Below are 13,544 nucleotides of genomic sequence, written 5' to 3' on the forward strand. Positions count from 1 at the left end.
ACAGACACCGAAAGCCCTTCACTCTCTAATCACTAATAGGTAACACTATCAAATTCAGCCCTGCACTCTATTAGAAATGCAGTAGAAAAGCACTTAGTGTAATGCCCAAAGACAGCTCACCAAATACTGCTCGCTTGGCTCAAAGACAAGGCTGGAGATGTTAATAATTTGAAAGCTTCCTTAACCAGTGTGCTTTATCAATATGCCCAGAAAATGAAATAAAATACCTACACACAATTTCTGTAGATTAAAAAAAAAAAAAAAAATCTGACTTGTATTCAGCCCAAGAACTGTCAGTTCTTTTCCCAGATTTGTGAATTACCTGTGGATGCCTTGCTGCAGAGCCCATCATCTCCCCACTGCAAACTGCAGGAATCATTTCCATTCCTTCTTTCTGACCACATTAATTTCAGGCTTGCTTGTAGCAGGATTTTTTTCCTATGTCCTCATTTCCTAATTCCTCATTTTCCCATCAGTCTCCCAAGCACCAAAGACATACAGTGTTGGCAGAGCAGTGATGAACTTCATCCAACCTTCTCTCTCAGTTGTGCCTTCTTTCCTTGACCTCCTCCAAGGGAGGAGGCAAAGACACCAAACCTCCGTGACCAGGTCCAGTGCTCATGTCCTCTCTTTTCATGTTATTTTCAACCTCAAACTTCAGATTTCCTAAGGTTTTCTTACTCTCCAGAGTAAATATCACCAACAGAGCATCACTGTGAAGCACCCAGAGCTGGAGCAGAAGCGCCCAGCTGCAGGCAGCAGCACAGTTGTGACAGGGGGATGTAGCAAACACCGAGTTTACACACAGACACAGACACTGTGAGCTGGTGACAAGCAGTACAAAGACTTATTTGATGCAAAGACAGAATGACTGCATTGCTTATGTCAAAAAAAGATCAGTGGAAGCATAACAACAGAGCATTCTGCATGCTACACACACCGCATAAAGCACAAAAAATACTCTTTATGTTCCCTGCGCTTTTCTAGCCTGGTTTCTCAGGAAAAAAACAAGAGCTGTGCAATTGTTCTGTCACTCATTGCTTCCCCAAATAACTTTTGAACCTGTTGGCTGATCTCAGGTTTAACAGATAGGCTGAGGTCTCAAAGGGATCACATTCCTATCAGATGCGTGAAAATAACAGAGACTCAAACCGGTGCCTTTGCCGGGCTGCCCCCCGTGCTGTGCCTGCCTCTGCTCTGAACCCCAGGGGTACCAATTAGCCCACGAGCCACAGCAGCTCTGTGGAGCAGGGAACAGCTGGGGCAATGCTGGAATTCTTGCTTACATCTTCAGACAGAGCTCCCAGCAAAAACATCGGTGCGTGTGCCGCAGGACGCGCCACGAGGAGGGATCGGCGCTCCAACCACGGGGACACACCGAGGTGAGAGCTCACATCCATCCTCCTCCAAGCACACAAAGGCAGGGCAGAACCCCAGAATGCCAGTGCTGCCAGCCTGAGCTGGCCTTGGTGTAGTTTGGGGCTTACTGTGTCCTCAAACCCCAAGTCACTGATGGTACCAACACCCGAAGGACTGCCCTGTCCTCCCAAAGCTCACCAATAAATGAAAATTTCTTCCTTGCCCTCCCTGCCTCCTCCTCCTCAGCAGCAATTCAACCTCTGAGCTCCTAAAGCACACATGCATTTTCTTTCTGGCGTCACCAAAAAAATAAGAGAAGCGTTGCCTGGCAAAGAGTAAGATTTCTGTTCAGTTTTAAGTGTATGACAGGGAAGTTACAGGACTCTCATTCTAATAGCCAATGCTGCTAATTAAAACTGTTTTGGAAGATCTGCAGCCAGCATATAAATCACCCCTCTATATGCTATAAATAAGAGGCAGATACGGAATTGAATAGCTCCCATTTGTCAAGGGAATGAAGAGATTTGATTGTGTCTTTTTGAATAATAAATCCAGAAATACCTAGCAGGGCACGGAGAGTTGCTCCAAGTGTCTCTTTTATCAAACAACAATGATTATATTATAGGGTTTGCATTATGGGCCATCATCCATTTCTCTTGTTTTCTCATTTATTGCTGACATCCTCCCTCCCAGATGATGCATTTTGCTCTGCACAGAATGTGTTCATGCAAAGATCTCAGGAGCAAACACTACTGAGTGTCCTGATGCAGAATGCACCTACCTGGGTGTATCACAGAGCAGAAGGGAGTTTTGTAGGAAAACTGGACTGTGGAAGCCTAAATACACAGGTTTTTCACCCTAAATATACAGTTTTTTCACCCTAAATACACAGTTTTTTCATCCCATCCTTTTTTTCCACAGAATTTCTAAAGGACACTCAAAATCCACTGGGTATCAGACAGAGGAGAATCAAATAATTCTAACTGGCAATGATGTCCATTTATACAAAACAATGCAGAGAACCAAATATAAAGTCCTGAAGATCATCTTATAGCATCACTGAACAATGGAAACTCCAAAGGCATCCACACACAAAAAGCAGATTCTTAAAACTAATAATAATAATAATGACAATACCTCTCTCCTGGGTGGAAATCTCTTCCCAACCATGAACACTACATTCCATTCACAGCCACCATGTCTTTCTCACTGGAAAAGAAAAAACAAACAAATGGGCACCAATTAGAAAAGGGCATTTATTAATGCTAAGTTCAGAATAGCTTCAAATTTTGCACATGCACTCATAAAACAGAAGATTTAGGATTCCCTGTCACACGGGAGGCTGCAGAAGGTTAATTGAGTTCACTGTAGAAGTATCATTACCTCTATAACACACCTAAGGAAAAAAGCACAGCAGTCAGGTTATGAAGATAGATTTATTTTAAGCCTTTAAAACTATTTGTCAAATTTTTGCCCTCTAACAGGGTGAGGATTCCTCTCACTTTGTCCCTAAATTCCAGTGCAGCTGAGCAGCGACTTCCACAGCATTTCCTTGGCTGTGGATTTCACAGATTTTCCCCTTGTCCCACCCACTGACAGACTGGCACAGAGAAGTCATGACCTCTGGCATCTATTCCCATTTTCCCAAAGGAAAACCATTCTCTGGGGTGGACCACAGGATTTCCTCTCCCTTGCTGAAGGAGCAGCTGGAAGACAGTGAAACCAGCTCAGGGGGCTGCAGGGAAATTCCTGTGGGCTGTGCCTTTATCTTTGCTTCTTGCTGGGGCTTAAAGTGGGGAGAAGCAAGGGGGAAATCTTCCCATCTGGGCTCCCTCATCCCCCCTTCCAAAAAGGGCAGCAATTTTTTGTGGTCCCCTCAATATCACTTGGAAAAACAGGCTGGTCCTCATCTGCTCAGGCTGGTAAAGCTCTGACCTAGGTGTGCTTATTTTACCAACAGTAACTGCAAATTGAGATTATTTTATTATTTTGGGGTTATCTTTGACAATAATAAGGAAAAGACAGCATGGGCTGAAAGGATTTGATGGCTGCACAATTATTTTGGGATCCCAGCCTGCCTCCCTATGTGCTCACCTGGCTGTCTGCCCTCCCCTCGCTCCCTGGAGCTTCTGAGCCCAAATAATGTCCCGGGCACCACAAGCCAGGCCATGGCTCCATGTCACCAGCCCTGCAAGGACTTTGCAGTCACTGTTTTGTGCCTGGTGGTGACACAAAAGCCACTGCAGAGCAATTCTCAACGCAGGCACACGCAGAGCGCGAAACAGGCAGATGGGACTCGGAGCACAAAGAGGATAAAACATCATTTTAACAAAATCCATTTGCTCAGATGACCCCAACTTGAAATTAAGGTGTTAAAACCCAAGACAAAGCGGATTCCTGATTGGCAGACAGTGATGTCAGCCCTGTGCCATTTACAGAGGGAATTCATGTGGCTGCCTTTAAAAAGAAATAATTCCCCCTCTGATACAGCAATAAGACATTGCAGACAGCCCATTTGCCGGGGATTACGCGGCACTTCTCAGGTAGTTAAAGTCACTGAGCCTTTTGACCTTGTGCCTCCTAACACTACTGGAGGCACAATCACCCAGGGACACGCTGCTTATCATGTGTGTCTTATCGCTTCAACAAAACCCAGCCAACCCAGCAACCTGAGCCCGCCACCCCGGGCTCTTTGCCTGTGAATTATTGCGCCGAAACAACACGGACATAATAAACAGCACTATTTATTAGCTTATTCTATGATTTCAGAGATGACTACACAGGCTGAGAAAGTGGAGGAGAAAGTGCCAGGCTGGAGTGAAAGCATTTCTCAGGTCACTGCCTTAAACACTGATTTTTTTTTTGTGCTATAGCGATGCTTGTGCAGGGTGAGTAAATCTTTGCAGGCTGCGGTCCTGGAGTGGCTGGAATTAATCGTCCCTCCAGATGGAATCCGAGCTCACTCACTGCCGCAACGTTCAGCATTTAATGAACACCAGGCAAGGTGAAAATTGATATCAAGAGCACTTCTAAGAGCTAAAAAGTTAACACCTAAATTGGAAATCAATATACGCTGTAAGTATTGATCAGCAGAACAGAAACCCGCAGGTTTTCGCCTCCGCTGAGTGGATGCTGTTGGAGGTTGAGCTGAAGTTCCACTGAAACACCCTATTATAACAGTTATTAAAAAAAAAAAAAAAAAAAAAGAAAAAAAACACCACCAAACACAAAGCAATCCAACCTTATGGAGTGATTATCTAACCCTTCCACAAGCGCATCCAGGAAGGTGCAGAACAACCAGGAAGGTGCCAAGCCAGGTGTCAGCAGTGATATTTTTGCTGTCCCTTAGCTCTTGAAGCCAATCTTTTGTCCTCAAGACCAACAGAAACAGGCAGAGCTGAGGAGCAGCACCTTTGAGGAGGATGCGTGGCCTTTGTGGACCTGTGGTGATGGGGCAGAGATTTGGAGCTTGCTGGGCACATGGAGGCCCAGGTGTCACCTCTGCAATGCAGGTCAGAGCTCTCCTCACTGTGCTTGCACAATTCACCTCTGCTGCCCTGGGAAGGGGAGAAGGGGATCCCTGCCCAGTGCCCTGCTCTGGTGGGACACAGCTCCTTGGGTCAGCAGAGGGTGAAGAGCAGCTGCAGAATGTGTCATCCCATGCTGGGTATCTGCTCAAAGCAAGCTTTTCAGACACGCTGATGAATGGAAGAGCTGTGAAAAACAAATGTCTCATTGTTCGAGTCCTCCAGCCCGCGAGGAAGCAGGAATTTCTGTGCTCTTACATCAAAGAAACACTTGACCCTATGTGATCAATTCCTCCTCCTAATTATTAAGTGCTGAAAGACCTGAACTTCTTGGAAGTCTCTCAGGTGAAAAGGGGCAAGAATATCTCAGAAAAGGTTAGAAAATCCGTACATTTCTATAAATATTTGTTGGTCTGCATTCCTTTAACTTTGCATGATTAAATACAGCCTGCTTCTGTTCTTCCACTTTATCCTCCGGGGAAATTTATCATCAAAATTATTGTACAGCATTCATTACTCTAGCCTCATTTAAAACCTTGCCCTACTTATTATTTAGGCTGCAAAAAAAAAAAAATGTTGCTTTGTATAGTATTTCCTATAATAGTCTCAATCATTACATTTAAAAGATTGCTGTAAGGCAGCTTAGCCTGCATTAGAGGAAAATAAAGTGGGATGCCATAGTTAAGTGTTACAGTTCTAATTCAGCTTTTGTTTCCCAAATCATAACAATGCAACGTTTCAGTTCCTTAAAAGGCTCTCGCTGCTCATTAGCAGCATCCAGGACTTCAGCCCCTGGAATTCAAAGGGACATCCAGTGGTTCTTCTCCCTTAAAAATGGTGGGGAGAGGCAGAGGGATGGGAAGGACTGGAAGGGAGGCAGGAGGCTCCATCAGTTAAGAGGTGGGGCTGTCTTTTAAATCAGTGGTGCAGGGAACACACTCAGCTGTGACAGAGCAGCAGGGAATGCAAATAAATTATGTTTGTTTAACCCTTACTCCAAATCTCTGTTTAGGACAGAGAGACAGACACGGCTGTTGAAAAGAAACAAATGCAGAGTTTAAACGGAAGAAAAGAAATTAAATCCCAGTAATGCTACATGAAGCCTCTTAATTTGGGCTCTTTCAATAATGAGACTGCTCTGATGCTGAGCACCATTGCTGGCCTTTTAGACAACACTGTATTCATGTTTGTCTAACCCTTCTGTTAGACAAAAAGCACAGCTGGTCCTGCACTGCACACCCTGCTGGGGAGGGGATCAGGGAAAAAGCATCTCCTCCCCATTGGCATCCCCACCAAGATCTCCTCCTACACGGGCTGCAGAACCAAAGGCTTTGGCTTCTGGTTTGACCACACCAAACTCAAACTGAAACCACAGGGTGGGCAAAAGCCACTCATTAACACAGCACATTTTTTGGAGGTAATGTCGTGCATTTGCTGTTAAGGTTGTTCTCTGCCTTCTCTGGTCCTGACTGACCTCAGAGGCTTTTTGCTACCCCAGCCCTGGCTGTCCTTCTCTCTCTTCTCCATCCCAAACCAGAGACCTACAGGATTTAGGAACACACAAGGAACCCCAGGTTTAACCCTCTGTGATGGCAAAAATCCCCCAGTTATTCCTAATCTTCAGGATTTGATTCCTGACTCTCCCTTTCACCCACCCACCTTGTGTTTCTGACTGTTTTCTACAAGGGGCCTTGCAAAGACCTTTCAGCATGGTAAATAAATGAGATAAGCCCGTTCCTCTCTCTTCCTTTCGTATTGACAAGTTCAAAGACTTCCAAGAGATTAAGAGAGAAAGACTGTAAGTGACCTGCTGGGTCATCAAGCCCAGGCTTTCCCTATCACTTCCAGCCATATCCTACACTACCTTTCTACTGGATAAGCCTGATCTTATCACCGCCTCCCAAATGTTTTCTTTTTTTTTCTTATCATTTGAACCAGTTTACGAGGTACAAATGAAAGGCTTAGTGGTCTGTAACTGCCCGGATCGTTTTCTTCCTGGTGTCACTAGAAGGCACCTTGTCCTTTCTATCCATTGAGCACACACATTCCTCATCACCCACGGGAAGGGAAAAAAGAGAGGTGAATTTTGGTGGAAGGAAGGGAAGGGAGCAGGATGGTGGAGTTAATGTTCATACAAGATGTACTGCCAACTCTGGTACGTGCAAACTGGTGGAAAAAATGAAAATTCCTGTTTTATCATAGAACCACAGAATGGTTTAGGTTGGAAGGAACCTCAAGAATTATTCAGTTCCAACCCCCTCTTCCACACCTTCCACTGGAGAGAGTGGTCAAGGGAGGGATCAATACTTTCCTTGGCTATTATTTTATCATTAGACCTCACAGATAAATAAATATTATTTTATTTTCTACCACTAATTGTATGGATTCAGAGCTAATAATGAAAAATATGCAACACCCTGCTATTTGTCATGCACCAAGCACAGCTTTCCCATCATTCTGGTCAGCAGAGGCCGTTCCTGATGGGTAATCTGGTTTTGGAAAATCCATAATGCTAAAACACCCCTATCACCACAAAAGGGGCTTTCCCAGGAAGGACAGTATTTTGTGCAGCCTCTCCCCAATCATTTAGATGCAGAAAAATCTTTAGGTCTGTAGCTGGCTGCAAAGAGCAGCAGAGACCTCGCCCAAAGGGAACACCCTTAGGTTCAGGATCAGGAGAGGTCAAACCTCACCACAATTCTTTGGTCATGGGTGATTTCCAGGCAAGCAGCTTGTCACCTCCTCTGGGTCCCCAGTCCACCTCTTACACACAGCAAACATGTCAAATTTCACCTCCTGAAGCTGATGTGCGAAACACTTGGGTGCCACCAAAATGTCCCCCCAAACCAGGTTCCTGGAGCAACCTCAGAGCACACAGGGGTGTGCAGGGCTTGAACTGCAGAGCACCCTCTAATGCAGCAAAAATGAGGATTGGAGTGAAGCCAAACAGATCCTCAATGCTTAAAGAGGAAGGGGAGAGAGAAATTTCAATTTTTTATTTTTTTTTTAGTGATGCATTAATTCTATAACTTTCATACAACCTTCTTATCTTCAGAAAAAAATAAGCATGCTGTTTGTTTTCTGCAATAAATTGGCACTGCTCTCTCTTTTATGAAACAAATCTATTTTTACTTGGATATTCTGAAAAACAAACAGCAAAACCCTTACATAAGCATTTAGACAAAAAATAACTAACCAAAACACTTTCAACCTAACATGACTCCCTTGGAGAGGCAGTCTGGTATGGCCTGACCACAATCCCCCATTCCCAAACATCCTGCATTGCTGGGCAGGGAGGAGGTAGGGGAGCTGGGCATGAAAAACTGGACTTGGGTCTGAGAAGAAGTAGAAGCAGGTGTATTAGTTTTTGTCTTTGTTTCTCACCATCCTAATCTGTTTTAAAGTGGAAATAAATCAAAATAATTTTCCTCAAGTCCAGTCTGGTTGTATCCCACCATTTCCATGTGAGAGCCTTAACAATGCCATCCACCTCCTGACCCCCAGATGACTTTGCATCAGCAAAAAGGAAAATCAGCAGCACTGAGGGTATGGTTGGGGGACTGTCAGCTGAAGGTGACTCACAGAATTCACACTCCTCCTCCTCCATCTCAAACCAGAAGCAACGAGCTGCCAGGTTGGCAAAAGTCTTTTCTGTCCCAGACCTTCCAAAATAACTGATTTTCAACATTTTAAACAGAAAGGTCCAAGTCCCTAACTTGAAGGGATACATCTTTTCCTGTGCTCCTTTTTGCAGATTTTACAAGAGGTCAGCCAATAAAACAAGGTGGTAAGACCATCAAATGCTTGCTGTGCTTGAGGTGGCTGATTTTGACTCCTGAGTAGCTGGATCTGATTCTCTGTCCGTTCAGAGTCACTTCCCTGTCCCCAGCCCCTGAGTCTCTTATCTGTTAAAAATGAGAGGTTTGGAACAGGAGCGAAGGTCATCTCTGCCTGTGCTTCTGTTCCACAGCCAGTGTTGTAGAACAAATACTGATGAGGATCATGATGATAATGAGGAAAATAATAATGAGCATTGATCTCGATGGAGATGCTCCTCTGTTCTACCCAGGCCACTGAGATGAGACTCAGGAATCCCCAGACATAAAGGATGTGTCACACTAAACTTTAATTAACAGCAAATCACAACCCAAATGACACATTCCCCCCCTTCACACTCTCAATTTTCATAACTGACTTTTCACAATGAAACTCCAGGGGACATTTGAAACTAGAGAAGAAAGCAAAAAAACCACTTCTGCCTCCACATGCAGCTGGTTACGCCAGGGGAGCCATCCAGCCGTGATTCCTCTCGGATTTTGCACAGCAGGAACCACGAGCAGCTTCAGCCTGGCCCAGGGAGAGACATCAGCAGGGATGAGAGGAGAATTAGGTCTTGGCACTGAGGTATTTCACAGCTTCCCCTGCTGATGGTGCCCTTTGTGTCACCAAGCAAACCCCACAGCTCCACTGGGTGATGCTTTTCACTGCTCCAGCATTTTCCCCACACAAACAAATTAATCTGGTCACTGTGAGGGACAAGACCTTGCTGTCCAGGTCCCCTTGTTGCCAGCATGGGGTCACTCATGGCACCATGGCATAAGCAGCTCTACAGATTCCCAGGGTTGCTCCTAATTCCTATCAGGATCAGAAGAAATCAATGCTCTAAGGAAAGTCATGCAGCTGTAAATAACCAAAAAGTAGTATTCAGGAATGAAATATTTACTTTTTGGATATGAATTTTGCTGGTGGTGTTTCTGTAATATAAATATGTTAATCTTGCTTTCAAGTGCCAGATTTTTTGGTTTTTTCCCCAATAAATGTGAAATATTTTTTGATTGGCACACTCCTCTATAGCTGCTCACACAAGGCACCAAGCAGGCAAACATGGGCTCCCTTTCTGTCAAAGCCGAAGGGAGATCTTGTTTATGAAAAGTGCAACATGTAGAGTTCTTTGAAAGACCTTTTTTTTTAATAACTACCATGAAGTTGTTGACTCATTTTATGGACTAAGTAGGAGGAAGTAAGGAATATCTCAGGCAATTCCATGCATTTATATCCATTACATATAAACTCATTTCATATTGATCATGGAAAGAATAAATTGTTCAGATTAAATTAATCTCCAGCAGGATAAGGTCACAGACTTGTGCTATTAACTGCTATTGGCCACTTAAGGAGAAGACACCAGCAGAACAGTCAAAAAACCCAGGTTCATATTCCAATGATAACATATCCCATAAATACTGCCCATGGAAAACTTCATGTAAAGGCACAGCTAAATTCAGAGTACAGCAGGAAATAGATAATGGGAGTTTCAGAGTTCCATGCTGTTCTCTCCTCCCTGCAAACAGCTTCTACCCAGTAAAGAACAGGAGATCTGAGACCAGAAGATGCAGCTGATGAAGCAAAGATTCAAACCAGAAGGACACAAATCTGCACAGCCCCATCCCTGCTACATGGCCCTCCATGGGCAGAATCAACATTTACAGCACTGGGCAGACAAGAAGCAAAGGATTCCTGATCCTACCTTTGGGAGAAATAAATAACCATGCTTTAAAAACAAATAACCGAGAAATAAAAGGCCAAGTTTGGATAAAATTCAAGCAACACCAGTCTTGCAAATTGTAACTTAGGCAGCTCAGAGTACTGCAAGACAGGGATCTGTAACCTAATTGAAGTGAATAGCTTGAAGTGTTCTGCTATTAGGGAATCAAAGCTCTGGCATATCTGCTGCAGTGTCTGTGAAACAGCAATAACAATGTTTGCCCACCTTACAGAGATAATAGAAGTGGTTACGTTCGTGCAGAAATGTGATCATGTAAAAAGCACTGCAGTATAAAAGTGCTAAATATTATTATTAGCTGTATGTTTTGGTACTCCAAAAAAATGCAATTTATTCAAACTCTATTTCTTTGACACTTGTAACAGGCTTCCAATGTGGCTTAAAACCCCTGCTCAAAAATAAACATCAGAATAATGAGCTTTCCTTATTTAATTCACCAAATAGGCACAATAAGCTCATGTTTAAACAAAAAATGAAAAGGAAACTTGCTGCTGTGCCAGAACAGCAGCACAATCAATTTTAATTAGCATTGCTCATTGTGGGAAATGATAAGGTATCAGTCATAGTAATTGGTGGTGTTGACAATTAGTCAAAGTTATTAACATCTCAAGACCCAGGACAAAAAAAGCTTGCTGAATTTTAAATATCTGGAGAAGGCTTGCCTCGAAATCCTCAATTTTCACGCAGTCTGAAAACATGGCTCAGATTTATTATTTGTCAGCTTCCCATCAGAGCACGAGCACTGGGATAACACCACCAACCCAATGTGGCTGGTGCTTGATCAACCCAAGTTTTCCCCTGCTGGGAGTGGGGCTCCCTCCTCTCCTCTTCTCTCACAGCTCTGCTCCCTCCCTGCTTCCCATCTCTCTCCCTTTGTTTCCCTTTTCTGCTCCCAGTGCTCATCCCAGGCTGAATGGATCAGGGAATGCTCCCAGGCAAGGGAAAGGCCTTGGAGTGGAGCATCTCCAGCAAGATCCCATGCAGGAACAGGAGCCTTTGGGTGCCCAGAGCTCAGGTGGGTGCTGCCACACCATCAGCAGCAGCTGCTGCTTGCAGGAATTGCCTGGAGCACCTCATTTAATGGGCAATGAGCAATGTCTCAGCCTTCTGAGAAGCTCAGGTGGGAAGCAAAGTCTAGGACAAGGCACAAAATAGGGAGTTTTGTCCTGGTCTCTCTTACTCCACAAATGTCCTGCGTGTGTTTGCTCTCTGACCTCTGCTGAGAGAGGATCTGGCAGAGGAGGTCAGTGATGGCAAAACTGAGCAAACCAGAGAGCTCACCTGTGTGGATCACATCAGAACTGACACAAGGATTTCTGGTATTTCAGTAAAGTTTATAGTTAATATCAGGTTATTTTTCTGGCCACCAAGACCATAAATTTCCAAGGTCTAGCACTTGGCTACTCTATAGTATATACTCTACTTGTACCTTCATATTTTGGCAGGGAATTCCTGAGACACCCAGCACGCAGGTGCTGAGAGCAGCAAGTGACCCACCTCAATGAGTTGCATAAGGATCACTCATGGACACAGCTGATGTACACAAAAAAGGCAGAAAAAACATTGTCCAAAAAGCATTTATTTAACCTGACAGACCCCTGACCACCTGCCCTACAAGACAAAGATCACAGAAATACTCTGTCAATTGTTTTCTGCTAGAGTTTCAGTGAAAACTCAATACATTCCACCTCCCACATGCTGCTGTCCCCTCAGTGTAAATAAGATGTGTATAATGCTGCAATAGCCATCCTTCTGCTATAAGTAGATGTTACAGTTTAAAATAGCAGAGGTGACATGTATTACTCATTTGTCCTTTTGCTCGCTTTAATGAGTTTATTTGTATGGAAATTAAAAGCCAGGTAAAAATACCATCTCTATCCCTAACATATGTATCTGTTACACAACCACAGTGATTCTCCTGACCCTTCTCCTACAACAACCACTCCCAAACTGGTGCAGCCTTTCAAGCAGCACAGGCAGCAAAATACCAGGCTGCCACAAAGGAGCAAATCCTGCTGAGCTGCACCACTGGCACAACTGTCAGAAAGCACAGTCCTGAAAGAAACTCCCCCAAAACCCAACAGAGATTCAAAGCAAAGAAACTCTGATTTAAATTCCCTCTCAGGCCCACAGCAGCAGCAGGGCTCTGCCACTGCGGCCGCCAGATAAACACCATTTTCAAGGTCAATTTCCTATGACCAGTTGCTTCATTTCTCATCATTTTCTGTCCAGCTTCATAGATTACCACTTAAAATTGATTTATTCTTTCCCTTCCCAGCATTACTTTGCACTTCATTTAAAAGGGAGGTCGTGGGGGATTTTTCTCTGTGCTCCCCACAACGACGCCGTCATAGGACGATGGGCTCAGTTGGGTTTCAATTGACTGAAACAGCTGCTCAGCAAAGCAGTGTAAAAAGTTTATAAAAGCCAAACCAAACCAAGAGGCACCTCCCAACCATTTCCCCCTCTCTTCCCCACTGCTAGAAATATTGTTTTTTTAGAGACAGTGACTCGGGTTTCTACACATGGAGCTTTGTTGTAAAGCAATGTTTTCATAGCCTCTAACAGAAAACTGAAGTTGTGTCGAGGTCTGGTTTGAGGTTCCTCCTGCAGGCCGGTAGCAGTGGCACTGGAGATCAGATTAAAGCTGACAGAGATGAAACTGTGCTGGCCCACATCCTTGGGCTTGCTCCAGGGCCTCTCATCTGCATTTCATCGTGATGTGAGCACATGTTCCCATCATTGGTACACTCATCTGCATCACTCTGAATGTTAATCACAGGCTAACCCAATTTCTTCGGCAAATTTATTACATACTGTTCATTAAAGTTCATAAAGCCTCACGTGAGGCTGAAAGAAGCAGAACACCCTCACCGAGGATTCCTCAGCAATTCAGAGGTGGCCACGTCAGCCCGAGGAGCTCCTCCTGCCAAGGTGGGTGCCAGAATCTTTCATCCAGGGGATGACAGGGGAGGGGAAGGAGGCAATGAGGTACAAGGAGCTGTCATAGCCCTAAAGAAAGCCCTGAAATTGCTGTCCCTGTTGGAATTCAACAAAACAAACCTGGATTGCTTTCCAGAGTCATTGAAAAATAT

The 13,544-nt window shown here is 44.3% G+C and overlaps 1 protein-coding gene across 9 annotated transcripts in view; it reads right to left on the minus strand.

The window, feature by feature from the left end:
- Nucleotides 1–13,544, minus strand: part of DAB1 (DAB adaptor protein 1) — a 414,997-nt gene that overhangs the window by 210,352 nt on the left and 191,101 nt on the right. For 7 of the 9 annotated variants that reach the window (XM_054285850.1, XM_054285852.1, XM_054285858.1 and 4 more), the window contains exon 2: nucleotides 2,497–2,568. The gene's annotated coding sequence lies outside the window, so the exon portion shown is untranslated. Of the gene's footprint in view, nucleotides 1–322; nucleotides 637–2,496; nucleotides 2,569–13,544 lie in introns of those variants that run through there. The other 2 variants (XM_054285857.1, XM_054285853.1) reach the window with 1 other exon arrangement.

The sequence above is a fragment of the Melozone crissalis genome, unplaced genomic scaffold (genome assembly GCF_028551555.1).
Source record: "Melozone crissalis strain CALT ecotype California unplaced genomic scaffold, PUWL_Pcris_2 ptg000045l_1, whole genome shotgun sequence".
In the NCBI taxonomy this organism is placed as follows: domain Eukaryota; kingdom Metazoa; phylum Chordata; class Aves; order Passeriformes; family Passerellidae; genus Melozone; species Melozone crissalis.